The sequence below is a fragment of the Pleurodeles waltl genome, chromosome 8 (assembly GCF_031143425.1).
Source record: "Pleurodeles waltl isolate 20211129_DDA chromosome 8, aPleWal1.hap1.20221129, whole genome shotgun sequence".
NCBI lineage: Eukaryota > Metazoa > Chordata > Amphibia > Caudata > Salamandridae > Pleurodeles > Pleurodeles waltl.
This window is the reverse complement of record NC_090447.1, coordinates 1,187,477,840-1,187,492,018: the sequence shown is the minus strand read 5'-3', so window position 1 is coordinate 1,187,492,018 and position 14,179 is coordinate 1,187,477,840.

The window sequence follows — 14,179 nt, the reverse complement described above, 5'->3', positions numbered from 1 at the left end:
TGGCCCTCCCCCTTACCTTGACCTGCTGCCCCACACTCTACAGAGCACACTGCCGCTTGGTCACCCAGAAGCTCCCTCCCAGAAGATGCTGCCTGCCCCGGCCCTTTCTTCCTCCCCCCCCCCCAGTCGCTACAACATCCCCATCCTTACCTGTCCTCTTTCGGTCTTCTGTGCCCACCCCAGCATTTTTCACATACAAACTTTTCTGCAATCTTGTGTTGCCTCTGTTGCCATTCCTCCCGTGTCTCCACCCTTGAGACCATCATCTCAGAGCCCGCAATGTTGAGCACTCATACCTGGCTTTAAGGTCGGCATCCGCTCCGGGGTTTTCTACCTAACCAGTAGTAAAGCCTGTCATGACTGCTGTCCGTGTCTTGCTCCACCCTCGGTAAGTGTGCGCCAATAGCCCTGGGCAACTCCTGTAAAACACTTATACATCCTCATTTGTTGCCCCACCACCACCAATAGCACTGCCCTACCACCACCTGTGCTCCTCGTCTCCAGGAGCTCCATCATATACCAATTTGCCTTCCTCCAACCTCATTTCATCATAATCCAATTGGGTATTATTCACCCCTGCGTCATGTACCCCACATCGCTTTTCTACCTGCAATGTCTATCCAGAAAGACATCAAGTAAAATAGTGATAAGATAGCTCAGTGGTTAACGCATGTGCTACAGAGATCACTATGCAATCTTAGGTCACAGGTATGAATCATCATACCATACCTTGTAACTTTAAAATGAGCCTTGAGTGTACCTGTGTCACAGGCTCATATTCTTTGTTAAGGCCGACTTTTGGATTAAATGCTTTTGTTACAGAGATCTTTGTGTATTGTGTAGATTTAAGTTTTAATACTGGTCAAATAGTTCACTGGGTTATGTGCTCACTGTAAACAGCTGTATTTAATATTCAAAGGGTAAATTTGAATCGTTGCAGGTAGGACCATATTCTTCATTCTTTAAAAGAAATTAAACAGGTTTCTCTGAGAGGGTAGTAATAAACATACAGACAGGCTTAGTTTAGCAAAAAAATGAAAATTATTTGGAAGTACCAAAACAGTAAAAAAGTTAAAAAAAAACACAACATATTTAAAATCCTACTCCAGTTTATAAAAATAGAGTCAAATGTAATAAACAAAATGACACTAAAATAACAAAAATCCTTAATGTCGCTGCCTTATAGTCTCTGCCTTATTGTTCAATGGAGGCCCTAGTTGCCATCTTGAGCGTCTGGGCCCGGTGTCTGCAATCAATACTGATTCGCTTGAGGTGTCAACTAGGGCCTCCATTGGACTATAAGACAGCGACTAGCACCTTGCCAAGGGGCCTCTGTTGTAAAGCATTAGTGGCTTGTGCAAGATTCATAACTTTTATTGGCCTACTGGGGACGAGATGGCAGGGACATGGGCCCTTAATGTGCTGTTTTCTCGATGAGTAGTGGTAGGTGCAGACGTAGCAGAATATATGGTGCTTCCTTTTTCATATATTTCGTCCTGATGATGACCCTTTTCTAATGAATATAGTGTTTTGGGTTGAAACGTTGGCATGCTTTGATGTGGTGTGTTAATCATTGTGTTGTGTCTTCTAACATCGTCATTTTGGATGTTATTTAAGACAATGAGATCTGGTTCAGCCACATTTGTATATAAATGTATATATCACAGTGTTGCACTATGAATTCACCCTGCTCACTTTCACTGCGCCATCACGATACAGAGACACCAATGTATAGGCAACAATGTTTTACTTGATAAGTTTTCTTTTCAAAAATATTTTGTTCTCAGATATGAACCTTTTAATAAGAAGTAATAATTGTGTTTAAATTTGAATAGAGGTTATGAATGGCTGAAGAAAAACCATACATAGGAGGGAGTTTTTTATTCATTACTTGCCATGGAAGTCAAGAGCTACACTTCCCCTGCAAGGACCACTTGTTTGATGATAGTTCTCCTTGCTCTATTCCACGGTTTATGGGGTTGCCCCTTTGAATTTTGTAATAAAATTCTTTAACTATTCCTCTGATCTAGAATGCAGTTGTTGAGTAGGCCCATTTCATTTATTGACTGTATTTCTTGTATTTTTGATGTGCTGGGAGGTGCTTTACTTTGGGGACACATTGCCTCATGAACTTGAGGTTTAATTCCTTCTCTGATTCCATGAAATTCTTGGCATCCCATTGAGGTAAATGTTGGGGTGTCTAAACTGTGGGGTTCCCAGCACCTAAAGTATCAAATTCAGATAGCTTTGCTGGAAGGGTCTGCTGAACAGTTTTTCAAGCAGCAAAAAGCTCAGAGCAGGACCAACTTGATTTTCATGCCCAATGAGGTTGTGCCTGGTGAGGCTGGTCAGATCTCTCTCCAGCCCAGGCCACCAGCAAGGTTCAGTCCTCTTCCAACTGCAACAGGTCACTTCATGAAAAAGGCCTCTGCCAGCTTGTGCCCCTGAAGCCTTACAGGGAATGAACCAACTTCACTTTGGAATCCATTTCTTTGTCCTGGAGCAGGTCCAGGACTTCAGGTGTCCTCAAGGGTCTCAAACAGCAGGTGCAGTCCTTATTCTGTTCTTTCACAGCGCCAGAAAGTGTTCTGAGGAGCTGTGGGTGAGGTGATGGTTTGCTTTTCACTAATGACCGAGCTGACAAAAATCTCTGGAATGCACATCTTAGTTTAAAGAAGACATTTATTATTTCACCACGAGGTTCCTAAAAGGAGATTAGCATGTTGAAAGCACACATTTAAAAATAGTCACAGCAATGAAATGAAAACAAACCAAAATGATTCTCCACTGCAATATACACAGCAAATATATGTATGTATATTATAATGCAAAGCAAAAAATTATTTAAAAATGCATCACCATAGGGTCTGTCGGGTGCTTCATCTTTCAAGACGATGACCCAGTTTTACTTTAAAAGAGAAAGAGATCTCTACCCTCATGGGATAGATATCAGGCATCCGACATCTCGAATCCTGATTGAGGCCACTGACCCTCTCACTGTTGCACTGGGTCTTTTTATATCTTAAAAAACCAAACGAGCTTTTCTGGAAAAAACCCTCATTTTGCAATTTAAACATGCTGGCTAGTTTAGGTATGCTTTGAAAATAACACAGGGTTTGGCCACAATCCCAAGATGTCAAATCAAAACAAGGCCGTTCCCTGCCGTCTGAGTACATCCTTATCAACCAAAACCCTTGGTGAGAAAGCAGGAAAACAAGACAGAATGCACAGTTTACAATGTGGAAAATTATGGGCAGCCTTTAACATGGCAGTGTCTAATGCTACAATAAAGTCAATAGGCAGAATGAATCTAAGGCTACACTGAATACATAATGTAGTCTGTAACTGGTGAACACTAGACAGTTAATCCAGGTGCAAAGTGGTGCAACATAACGTCAGTGGTCAAAACACACATTTCACTACATTCCGCCTTTGATCAATGACTTTGTGTAAACTACAGATTGAAAATCAACTTCTCTCGTATTTTTTTTCTCTTAAAAAAAAAAACATTACAAGCAAATCAGGTATACATTGTACACACCAACATAATGAAATGATAAAAGCAATCACTATAAAGCAATGGAAGTGGATTAACATATTGACTTTATAAACAGTTAAACCAGACACACCTACAATGAAAAGACTAAAGATTATATATTCTGATTGGGATAATAACCGATTGAATAGTGTCTCTAGGATAACAAGTTGGTATAGAATTAGATGGAAACATCATGAGTTCTAATCATATAAAGGTACACGATCTACTTGTAATGTTTGCTGGAATATAAGTGTTCCCATACGAGACTAGTCAGCTGTAGGAAGTTGGCTCTGTATGTGCTATTTCAAAGTAAGGAATAGCATGCACAGAGTCCAAGGGTTCCCCTTAGAGGTAAAATAGTGGTAAAACGAGATAATACTAATGCTCTATTTTGTGGTAGTGTGGTCGAGCAGTAGGCTTATCCAAGGAGTAGTGTTAAGCATTTGTTGTACATACACACAGACAATAAATGAGGTACACACACTCAGAGACAAATCCAGCCAATAGGTTTTTTATATAGAAAAATATCTTTTCTTAGTTTATTTTAAGAACCACAGGTTCAAATTCTACATGTAATATCTCATTCGAAAGGTATTGCAGGTAAGTACTTTAGGAACTTTAAATCATAAAAATTGCATGTATACTTTTCAAGTTATTGACAAATAGCTGTTTTAAAAGTGGACACTTAGTGCAATTTTCACAGTTCCTAGGGGAGGTAAGTATTTGTTAGGTTAACCAGGTAAGTAAGACACTTACAGGGCTTAGTTCTTGGTCCAAGGTAGCCCACCGTTGGGGGTTCAGAGCAACCCCAAAGTCACCACACCAGCAGCTCAGGGCCGGTCAGGTGCAGAGTTCAAAGTGGTGCCCAAAACGCATAGGCTGGAATGGAGAGAAGGGGGTGCCCCGGTTCCGGTCTGCTTGCAGGTAAGTACCCGCGTCTTCGGAGGGCAGACCAGGGGGGTTTTGTAGGGCACCGGGGGGGGACACAAGCCCACACAGAAATTTCACCCTCAGCAGCGCGGGGGCGGCCGGGTGCAGTGTAGAAACAAGCGTCGGGTTTGTAATGGAAGTCAATGGGAGATCTAGGGATCTCTTCAGCGCTGCAGGCAGGCAAGGGGGGGGTTCCTCGGGGAAACCTCCACTTGATCAAGGGAGAGGGACTCCTGGGGGTCACTTCTCCAGTGAAAGTCCGGTCCTTCAGGTCCTGGGGGCTGCGGGTGCAGGGTCTCTCCCAGGCGTCGGGACTTTAGGTTCAAAGAGTTGTGGTCAGGGGAAGCCTCGGGATTCCCTCTGCAGGCGGCGCTGTGGGGGCTCAGGGGGGACAGGTTTTGGTACTCACAGTATCAGAGTAGTCCTGGGGTCCCTCCTGAGGTGTTGGATCGCCACCAGTCGAGTCGGGGTCGCCGGGTGCAGTGTTGCAAGTCTCACGCTTCTTGCGGGGAGCTTGCAGGGTTCTTTAAAGCTGCTGGAAACAAAGTTGCAGCCTTTCTTGGAGCAGGTCCGCTGTCCTCGGGAGTTTCTTGTCTTTTCGAAGCAGGGGCAGTCCTCAGAGGATGTCGAGGTCGCTGGTCCCTTTGGAAGGCGTCGCTGGAGCAGGATCTTTGGAAGGCAGGAGACAGGCCGGTGAGTTTCTGGAGCCAAGGCAGTTGTCGTCTTCTGGTCTTCCTCTGCAGGGGTTTTTCAGCTAGGCAGTCCTTCTTCTTGTAGTTGCAGGAATCTAATTTTCTAGGGTTCAGGGTAGCCCTTAAATACTAAATTTAAGGGCGTGTTTAGGTCTGGGGGGTTAGTAGCCAATGGCTACTAGCCCTGAGGGTGGGTACACCCTCTTTGTGCCTCCTCCCAAGGGGAGGGGGTCACAATCCTAACCCTATTGGGGGAATCCTCCATCTGCAAGATGGAGGATTTCTAAAAGTTAGAGTCACTTCAGCTCAGGACACCTTAGGGGCTGTCCTGACTGGCCAGTGACTCCTCCTTGTTTTTCTCATTATTTTCTCCGGCCTTGCCGCCAAAAGTGGGGCCTGGCCGGAGGGGGCGGGCAACTCCACTAGCTGGAGTGTCCTGCTGGGTTGGCACAAAGGAGGTGAGCCTTTGAGGCTCACCGCCAGGTGTGACAATTCCTGCCTGGGGGAGATGTTAGCATCTCCACCCAGTGCAGGCTTTGTTACTGGCCTCAGAGTGACAAAGGCACTCTCCCCATGGGGCCAGCAACATGTCTCGGTTTGTGGCAGGCTGCTAAAACTAGTCAGCCTACACAGATAGTCGGTTAAGTTTCAGGGGGCACCTCTAAGGTGCCCTCTGTGGTGTATTTTACAATAAAATGTACACTGGCATCAGTGTGCATTTATTGTGCTGAGAAGTTTGATACCAAACTTCCCAGTTTTCAGTGTAGCCATTATGGTGCTGTGGAGTTCGTGTTTGACAGACTCCCAGACCATATACTCTTATGGCTACCCTGCACTTACAATGTCTAAGGTTTTGTTTAGACACTGTAGGGGTACCATGCTCATGCACTGGTACCCTCACCTATGGTATAGTGCACCCTGCCTTAGGGCTGTAAGGCCTGCTAGAGGGGTGTCTTACCTATACTGCATAGGCAGTGAGAGGCTGGCATGGCACCCTGAGGGGAGTGCCATGTCGACTTACTCGTTTTGTCCTCACTAGCACACACAAGCTGGTAAGCAGTGTGTCTGTGCTGAGTGAGAGGTCTCCAGGGTGGCATAAGACATGCTGCAGCCCTTAGAGACCTTCCTTGGCATCAGGGTCCTTGGTACTAGAAGTACCAGTTACAAGGGACTTATCTGGATGCCAGGGTCTGCCAATTGTGGATACAAAAGTACAGGTTAGGGAAAGAACACTGGTGCTGGGGCCTGGTTAGCAGGCCTCAGCACACTTTCAATTGTAAACATAGCATCAGCAAAGGCAAAAAGTCAGGGGGCAACCATGCCAAGGAGGCATTTCCTTACACAACCCCCCCCCCCAAACGAAAGAGGATGAGACTAACCTTTCCCAAGAGAGTCTTCATTTTCTAAGTGGAAGAACCTGGAAAGGCCATCTGCATTGGCATGGGCAGTCCCAGGTCTGTGTTCCACTATAAAGTCCATTCCCTGTAGGGAGATGGACCACCTCAACAGTTTAGGATTTTCACCTTTCATTTGCATCAGCCATTTGAGAGGTCTGTGGTCAGTTTGAACTAGGAAGTGAGTCCCAAAGAGGTATGGTCTCAGCTTCTTCAGGGACCAAACCACAGCAAAGGCCTCCCTCTCAATGGCACTCCAACGCTGCTCCCTGGGGAGTAACCTCCTGCTAATGAAAGCAACAGGCTGTTCAAGGCCATCATCATTTGTTTGGGACAAAACTGCCCCTATCCCATGTTCAGAGGCATCAGTCTGCACAATGAACTGCTTAGAATAATCTGGAGCTTTTAGAACTGGTGCTGAGCACATTGCTTGTTTCAGGGTGTCAAAGGCCTGTTGGCATTCCACAGTCCAGTTCACTTTCTTGGGCATTTTCTTGGAGGTGAGTTCAGTGAGGGCTGTCACAATGGATCCATATCCCTTCACAAACCTCCTGTAATACCCAGTCAAGCCAAGGAATGCCCTGACTTGAGTCTGGGTTTTTGGAGCTACCCAGTCCAGAATAGTCTGGATCTTGGGTTGGAGTGGCTGAACTTGGCCTCCACCTACAAGGTGGCCCAAGTAAACCACAGTTCCCTGCCCTATCTGGCATTTGGATGCCTTGATAGAGAGGCCTGCAGATTGCAGAGCCTTCAAAACCTTCTTCAGGTGGACCAGGTGATCCTGCCAGGTGGAGCTAAAGACAGCAATATCATCAAGATAAGCTGTGCTAAAGGACTCCAAGCCAGCAAGGACTTGATTCACCAACCTTTGGAAGGTGGCAGGGGCATTCTTTAAACCAAAGGGCATAACAGTAAACTGATAATGCCCATCAGGTGTGGAGAATGCTGTTTTCTCTTTTGCTCCAGGTGCCATTTTTATTTGCCAGTACCCTGCTGTCAAGTCAAAGGTACTTAAGAATTTGGCAGCACCTAATTTGTCTATGAGCTCATCAGCTCTTGGAATTGGATGAGCATCTGTCTTGGTGACAGAATTGAGCCCTCTGTAGTCCACACAAAACCTCATCTCTTTCTTTCCATCTCTGGTGTGAGGTTTGGGGACTAAGACCACTGGGCTAGCCCAGGGGCTGTCAGAGCGCTCAATTACTCCCAATTCCAGCATCTTGTGGACTTCCACCTTGATGCTTTCCTTAACATGGTCAGATTGTCTAAAGATTTTGTTCTTGACAGGCATGCTGTCTCCTGTGTCCACATCATGGGTACACAGATGTGTCTGACCAGGGGTTAAGGAGAAGAGTTCAGGAAACTGTTGTAGGACTCTCCTACAATCAGCTTGCTGTTGGCCAGAGAGGGTGTCTGAGTAGATCACTCCATCTACTGTACCATCTTTTGGGTCTGATGACAGAAGATCAGGGAGAGGTTCACTCTCTGCCTCCTGATCCTCATCTGTTACCATCAACAGATTGACATCAGCCCTGTCGTGGAAGAGCTTAAGGCGGTTTACATGGATCACCCTCTTGGGGCTCCTGCTTGTGCCCAGGTCCACCAAGTAGGTGACCTGACTCTTCCTCTCTAGTACTGGGTAAGGGCCACTCCATTTGTCCTGGAGTGCCCTGGGAGCCACATGCTCCAGAACCCAGACTTTCTGCCCTGGTTGGAACTCAACCAGTGCAGCCTTTTGGTCATACCAAAACTTCTGGAGCTGTTGGCTGGCCTCAAGGTTTTTGGTTGCCTTTTCCATGTACTCTGCCATTCTAGAGCGAAGGCCAAGTACATAGTCCACTATGTCCTGTTTAGGCTCATGGAGAGGTCTCTCCCAGCCTTCTTTAACAAGGGCAAGTGGTCCCCTTACAGGATGACCAAACAGAAGTTCAAAGGGTGAGAATCCTACTCCCTTCTGTGGTACCTCTCTGTAAGCGAAAAGCAGGCATGGCAAGAGGACATCCCATCTCCTTTTGAGTTTTTCTGGGAGCCCCATGATCATGCCTTTTAATGTCTTGTTGAATCTCTCAACCAAGCCATTAGTTTGTGGATGGTATGGTGTAGTGAATTTATAAGTCACTCCACACTCATTCCACATGTGCTTTAGGTATGCTGACATGAAGTTGGTACCTCTGTCAGACACCACCTCCTTAGGGAAACCCACTCTGGTAAAGATACCAATGAGGGCCTTGGCTACTGCAGGGGCAGTAGTCGACCTAAGGGGAATAGCTTCAGGATACCTGGTAGCATGATCCACTACTACCAGGATATACATATTTCCGGAGGCTGTGGGAGGTTCTAGTGGACCAACTATGTCCACACCCACTCTTTCAAAGGGAACCCCCACCACTGGAAGTGGAATGAGGGGGGCCTTTGGATGCCCACCTGTCTTACCACTGGCTTGACAGGTGGGGCAGGAGAGGCAAAACTCCTTAACCATGTTGGACATATTGGGCCAGTAGAAGTGGTTGACTAACCTCTCCCACGTCTTGGTTTGTCCCAAATGTCCAGCAAGGGGAATGTCATGGGCCAATGTTAGGATGAACTCTCTGAACAGCTGAGGCACTACCACTCTCCTAGTGGCACCAGGTTTGGGGTCTCTGGCCTCAGTGTACAGGAGTCCATCTTCCCAATAGACCCTATGCGTTCCATTTTTCTTGCCTTTGGACTCTTCAGCAGCTTGCTGCCTAAGGCCTTCAAGAGAGGGACAGGTTTCTTGTCCCTTACACAGCTCCTCCCTTGAGGGTCCCCCTGGGCCTAAGAGCTCAACCTGATAAGGTTCAAGCTCCAAAGGCTCAGTTCCCTCAGAGGGCAGAACTTCTTCCTGGGAAGAGAGGTTCCCTTTCTTTTGCTGTGTTGTAGTTGGTTTCCCAACTGACTTTCCTGTTCTCTTGGTAGGCTGGGCCATTCTTCCAGACTCCAGCTCTACTTGTTCACCCTGTGCCTTGCATTGTGCTCTTGTTTTCACACACACCAGTTCAGGGATACCCAGCATTGCTGCATGGGTTTTTAGTTCTACCTCAGCCCATGCTGAGGACTCCAGGTCATTTCCAAGCAGACAGTCCACTGGGATATTTGAGGAGACCACCACCTGTTTCAGGCCATTGACCCCTCCCCATTCTAAAGTAACCATTGCCATGGGATGTACTTTTCTCTGATTGTCAGCGTTGGTGACTGTGTAAGTTTTTCCAGTCAGGTATTGGCCAGGGGAAACCAGTTTCTCTGTCACCATGGTGACACTGGCACCTGTATCCCTCAGGCCCTCTATTCTAGTCCCATTAATTAAGAGTTGCTGTCTGTATTTTTGCATGTTAGGCGGCCAGACAGCTAGTGTGGCTAAATCCACCCCACCCTCAGAAACTAGAATAGCCTCAGTGTGGACCCTGATTTGCTCTGGGCACACTGTTGATCCCACTTGGAGACTAGCCATACCAGTGTTACCTGGATGGGAGTTTGGAGTGGAACCTTTCTTGGGACAGGCCTTGTCTCCAGTTTGGTGTCCATGCTGTTTACAGCTATGACACCAGGCCTTTTTGGGATCAAAGTTTTTACCCTTGTACCCATTGTTTTGTGAAGAGGCTCTGGGCCCACCCTCCTGTGCAGGTTTTTGGGGGCCTGTAGAAGACTCTTTACTATTTTTAGTTTTGGTTGTCTCATCACCCTTCCCCTGGGGAGTCTTTGTGACCCCTTTCTTTTGGTCACCCCCTGTTGAAGTCTTGGACACCCTTGTCTTGACCCAATGGTCCGCCTTCTTTCCCAATTCTTGGGGAGAAATTGGTCCTAGGTCTACCAGATGCTGATGCAGTTTATCATTGAAACAATTACTTAATAGGTGTTCTTTCACAAATAAATTGTACAGCCCATCATAATTACTTACACCACTGCCTTGAATCCAACCATCTAGTGTTTTCACTGAGTAGTCAACAAAGTCAACCCAGGTCTGGCTCGAGGATTTTTGGGCCCCCCTGAACCTAATCCTGTACTCCTCAGTGGAGAATCCAAAGCCCTCAATCAGGGTACCCTTCATGAGGTCATAAGATTCTGCATCTTTTCCAGAGAGTGTGAGGAGTCTATCCCTACACTTTCCTGTGAACATTTCCCAAAGGAGAGCACCCCAGTGAGATCTGTTCACTTTTCTGGTTACACAAGCCCTCTCAAAAGCTGTGAACCATTTGGTGATGTCATCACCATCTTCATATTTAGTTACAATCCCTTTAGGGATTTTCAACATGTCAGGAGAATCTCTGACCCTATTTATGTTGCTGCCACCATTGATGGGTCCTAGGCCCATCTCTTGTCTTTCCCTCTCTATGGCTAGGATCTGTCTTTCCAAAGCCAATCTTTTGGCCATCCTGGCTAACTGGATGTCCTCTTCACTGGGGTTATCCTCAGTGATTTCAGAGTTGTTGGTCCCTCCTGTGAGGGAACCAGCATCTCTGACTATTATTTGTGGAGTCAGGGCTTGAGAAGCCCTGCTCTCCCTAAGTAGGACTGGAGGGGGGGAATTTCCCTCCAAGTCACTATCTTCATCCTCTGAGTTGCCATCCTCAGAGGGGTTGGCCTTTTCAAACTCTGCCAAAAGCTCCTGGAGCTGTACTTTGGTAGGTTTGGGGCCCATTGCTATTTTCTTTAGTTTACAGAGTGACCTTAGCTCTCTCATCTGTAGATGGAGGTAAGGTGTGGTGTCGAGTTCCACCACAGTCACATCTGTGCTAGACATTTTGCTTCTAAAAGTTGGAATACTTTTTAAGAATCTAAAACTGGTTCTAGAATCTAATTCAAACTTTTACAAACTTTTAAACTCTAAAAGAAATGCTAAACAGGATCTAACACAAGGCCCTAGCAGGTCTTTTAAGAATTTAGAAAACTTTTCAAATTGCAAAAATCAATTTCTAATGACAATTTTGGAATTTGTCGTGTGATCAGGTATTGGCTGAGTAGTCCAGCAAATGCAAAGTCTTGTACCCCACCGCTGATCCACCAATGTAGGAAGTTGGCTCTGTATGTGCTATTTCAAAGTAAGGAATAGCATGCACAGAGTCCAAGGGTTCCCCTTAGAGGTAAAATAGTGGTAAAACGAGATAATACTAATGCTCTATTTTGTGGTAGTGTGGTCGAGCAGTAGGCTTATCCAAGGAGTAGTGTTAAGCATTTGTTGTACATACACACAGACAATAAATGAGGTACACACACTCAGAGACAAATCCAGCCAATAGGTTTTTTATATAGAAAAATATCTTTTCTTAGTTTATTTTAAGAACCACAGGTTCAAATTCTACATGTAATATCTCATTCGAAAGGTATTGCAGGTAAGTACTTTAGGAACTTTAAATCATAAAAATTGCATGTATACTTTTCAAGTTATTGACAAATAGCTGTTTTAAAAGTGGACACTTAGTGCAATTTTCAGAGTTCCTAGGGGAGGTAAGTATTTGTTAGGTTAACCAGGTAAGTAAGACACTTACAGGGCTTAGTTCTTGGTCCAAGGTAGCCCACCGTTGGGGGTTCAGAGCAACCCCAAAGTCACCACACCAGCAGCTCAGGGCCGGTCAGGTGCAGAGTTCAAAGTGGTGCCCAAAACGCATAGGCTAGAATGGAGAGAAGGGGGTGCCCCGGTTCCGGTCTGCTTGCAGGTAAGTACCCGCGTCTTCGGAGGGCAGACCAGGGGGGTTTTGTAGGGCACCGGGGGGGGACACAAGCCCACACAGAAATTTCACCCTCAGCAGCGCGGGGGCGGCCGGGTGCAGTGTAGAAACAAGCGTCGGGTTTGTAATGGAAGTCAATGGGAGATCTAGGGATCTCTTCAGCGCTGCAGGCAGGCAAGGGGGGGGTTCCTCGGGGAAACCTCCACTTGATCAAGGGAGAGGGACTCCTGGGGGTCACTTCTCCAGTGAAAGTCCGGTCCTTCAGGTCCTGGGGGCTGCGGGTGCAGGGTCTCTCCCAGGCGTCGGGACTTTAGGTTCAAAGAGTCGCGGTCAGGGGAAGCCTCGGGATTCCCTCTGCAGGCGGCGCTGTGGGGGCTCAGGGGGGACAGGTTTTGGTACTCACAGTATCAGAGTAGTCCTGGGGTCCCTCCTGAGGTGTTGGATCGCCACCAGTCGAGTCGGGGTCGCCGGGTGCAGTGTTGCAAGTCTCACGCTTCTTGCGGGGAGCTTGCAGGGTTCTTTAAAGCTGCTGGAAACAAAGTTGCAGCCTTTCTTGGAGCAGGTCCGCTGTCCTCGGGAGTTTCTTGTCTTTTCGAAGCAGGGGCAGTCCTCAGAGGATGTCGAGGTCGCTGGTCCCTTTGGAAGGCGTCGCTGGAGCAGGATCTTTGGAAGGCAGGAGACAGGCCGGTGAGTTTCTGGAGCCAAGGCAGTTGTCGTCTTCTGGTCTTCCTCTGCAGGGGTTTTTCAGCTAGGCAGTCCTTCTTCTTGTAGTTGCAGGAATCTAATTTTCTAGGGTTCAGGGTAGCCCTTAAATACTAAATTTAAGGGCGTGTTTAGGTCTGGGGGGTTAGTAGCCAATGGCTACTAGCCCTGAGGGTGGGTACACCCTCTTTGTGCCTCCTCCCAAGGGGAGGGGGTCACAATCCTAACCCTATTGGGGGAATCCTCCATCTGCAAGATGGAGGATTTCTAAAAGTTAGAGTCACTTCAGCTCAGGACACCTTAGGGGCTGTCCTGACTGGCCAGTGACTCCTCCTTGTTTTTCTCATTATTTTCTCCGGCCTTGCCGCCAAAAGTGGGGCCTGGCCGGAGGGGGCGGGCAACTCCACTAGCTGGAGTGTCCTGCTGGGTTGGCACAAAGGAGGTGAGCCTTTGAGGCTCACCGCCAGGTGTGACAATTCCTGCCTGGGGGAGATGTTAGCATCTCCACCCAGTGCAGGCTTTGTTACTGGCCTCAGAGTGACAAAGGCACTCTCCCCATGGGGCCAGCAACATGTCTCGGTTTGTGGCAGGCTGCTAAAACTAGTCAGCCTACACAGATAGTCGGTTAAGTTTCAGGGGGCACCTCTAAGGTGCCCTCTGTGGTGTATTTTACAATAAAATGTACACTGGCATCAGTGTGCATTTATTGTGCTGAGAAGTTTGATACCAAACTTCCCAGTTTTCAGTGTAGCCATTATGGTGCTGTGGAGTTCGTGTTTGACAGACTCCCAGACCATATACTCTTATGGCTACCCTGCACTTACAATGTCTAAGGTTTTGTTTAGACACTGTAGGGGTACCATGCTCATGCACTGGTACCCTCACCTATGGTATAGTGCACCCTGCCTTAGGGCTGTAAGGCCTGCTAGAGGGGTGTCTTACCTATACTGCATAGGCAGTGAGAGGCTGGCATGGCACCCTGAGGGGAGTGCCATGTCGACTTACTCGTTTTGTCCTCACTAGCACACACAAGCTGGTAAGCAGTGTGTCTGTGCTGAGTGAGAGGTCTCCAGGGTGGCATAAGACATGCTGCAGCCCTTAGAGACCTTCCTTGGCATCAGGGCCCTTGGTACTAGAAGTACCAGTTACAAGGGACTTATCTGGATGCCAGGGTCTGCCAATTGCGGATACAAAAGTACAGGTTAGGGAAAGAACACTGGTGCTGGGGCCTGGTTAGCA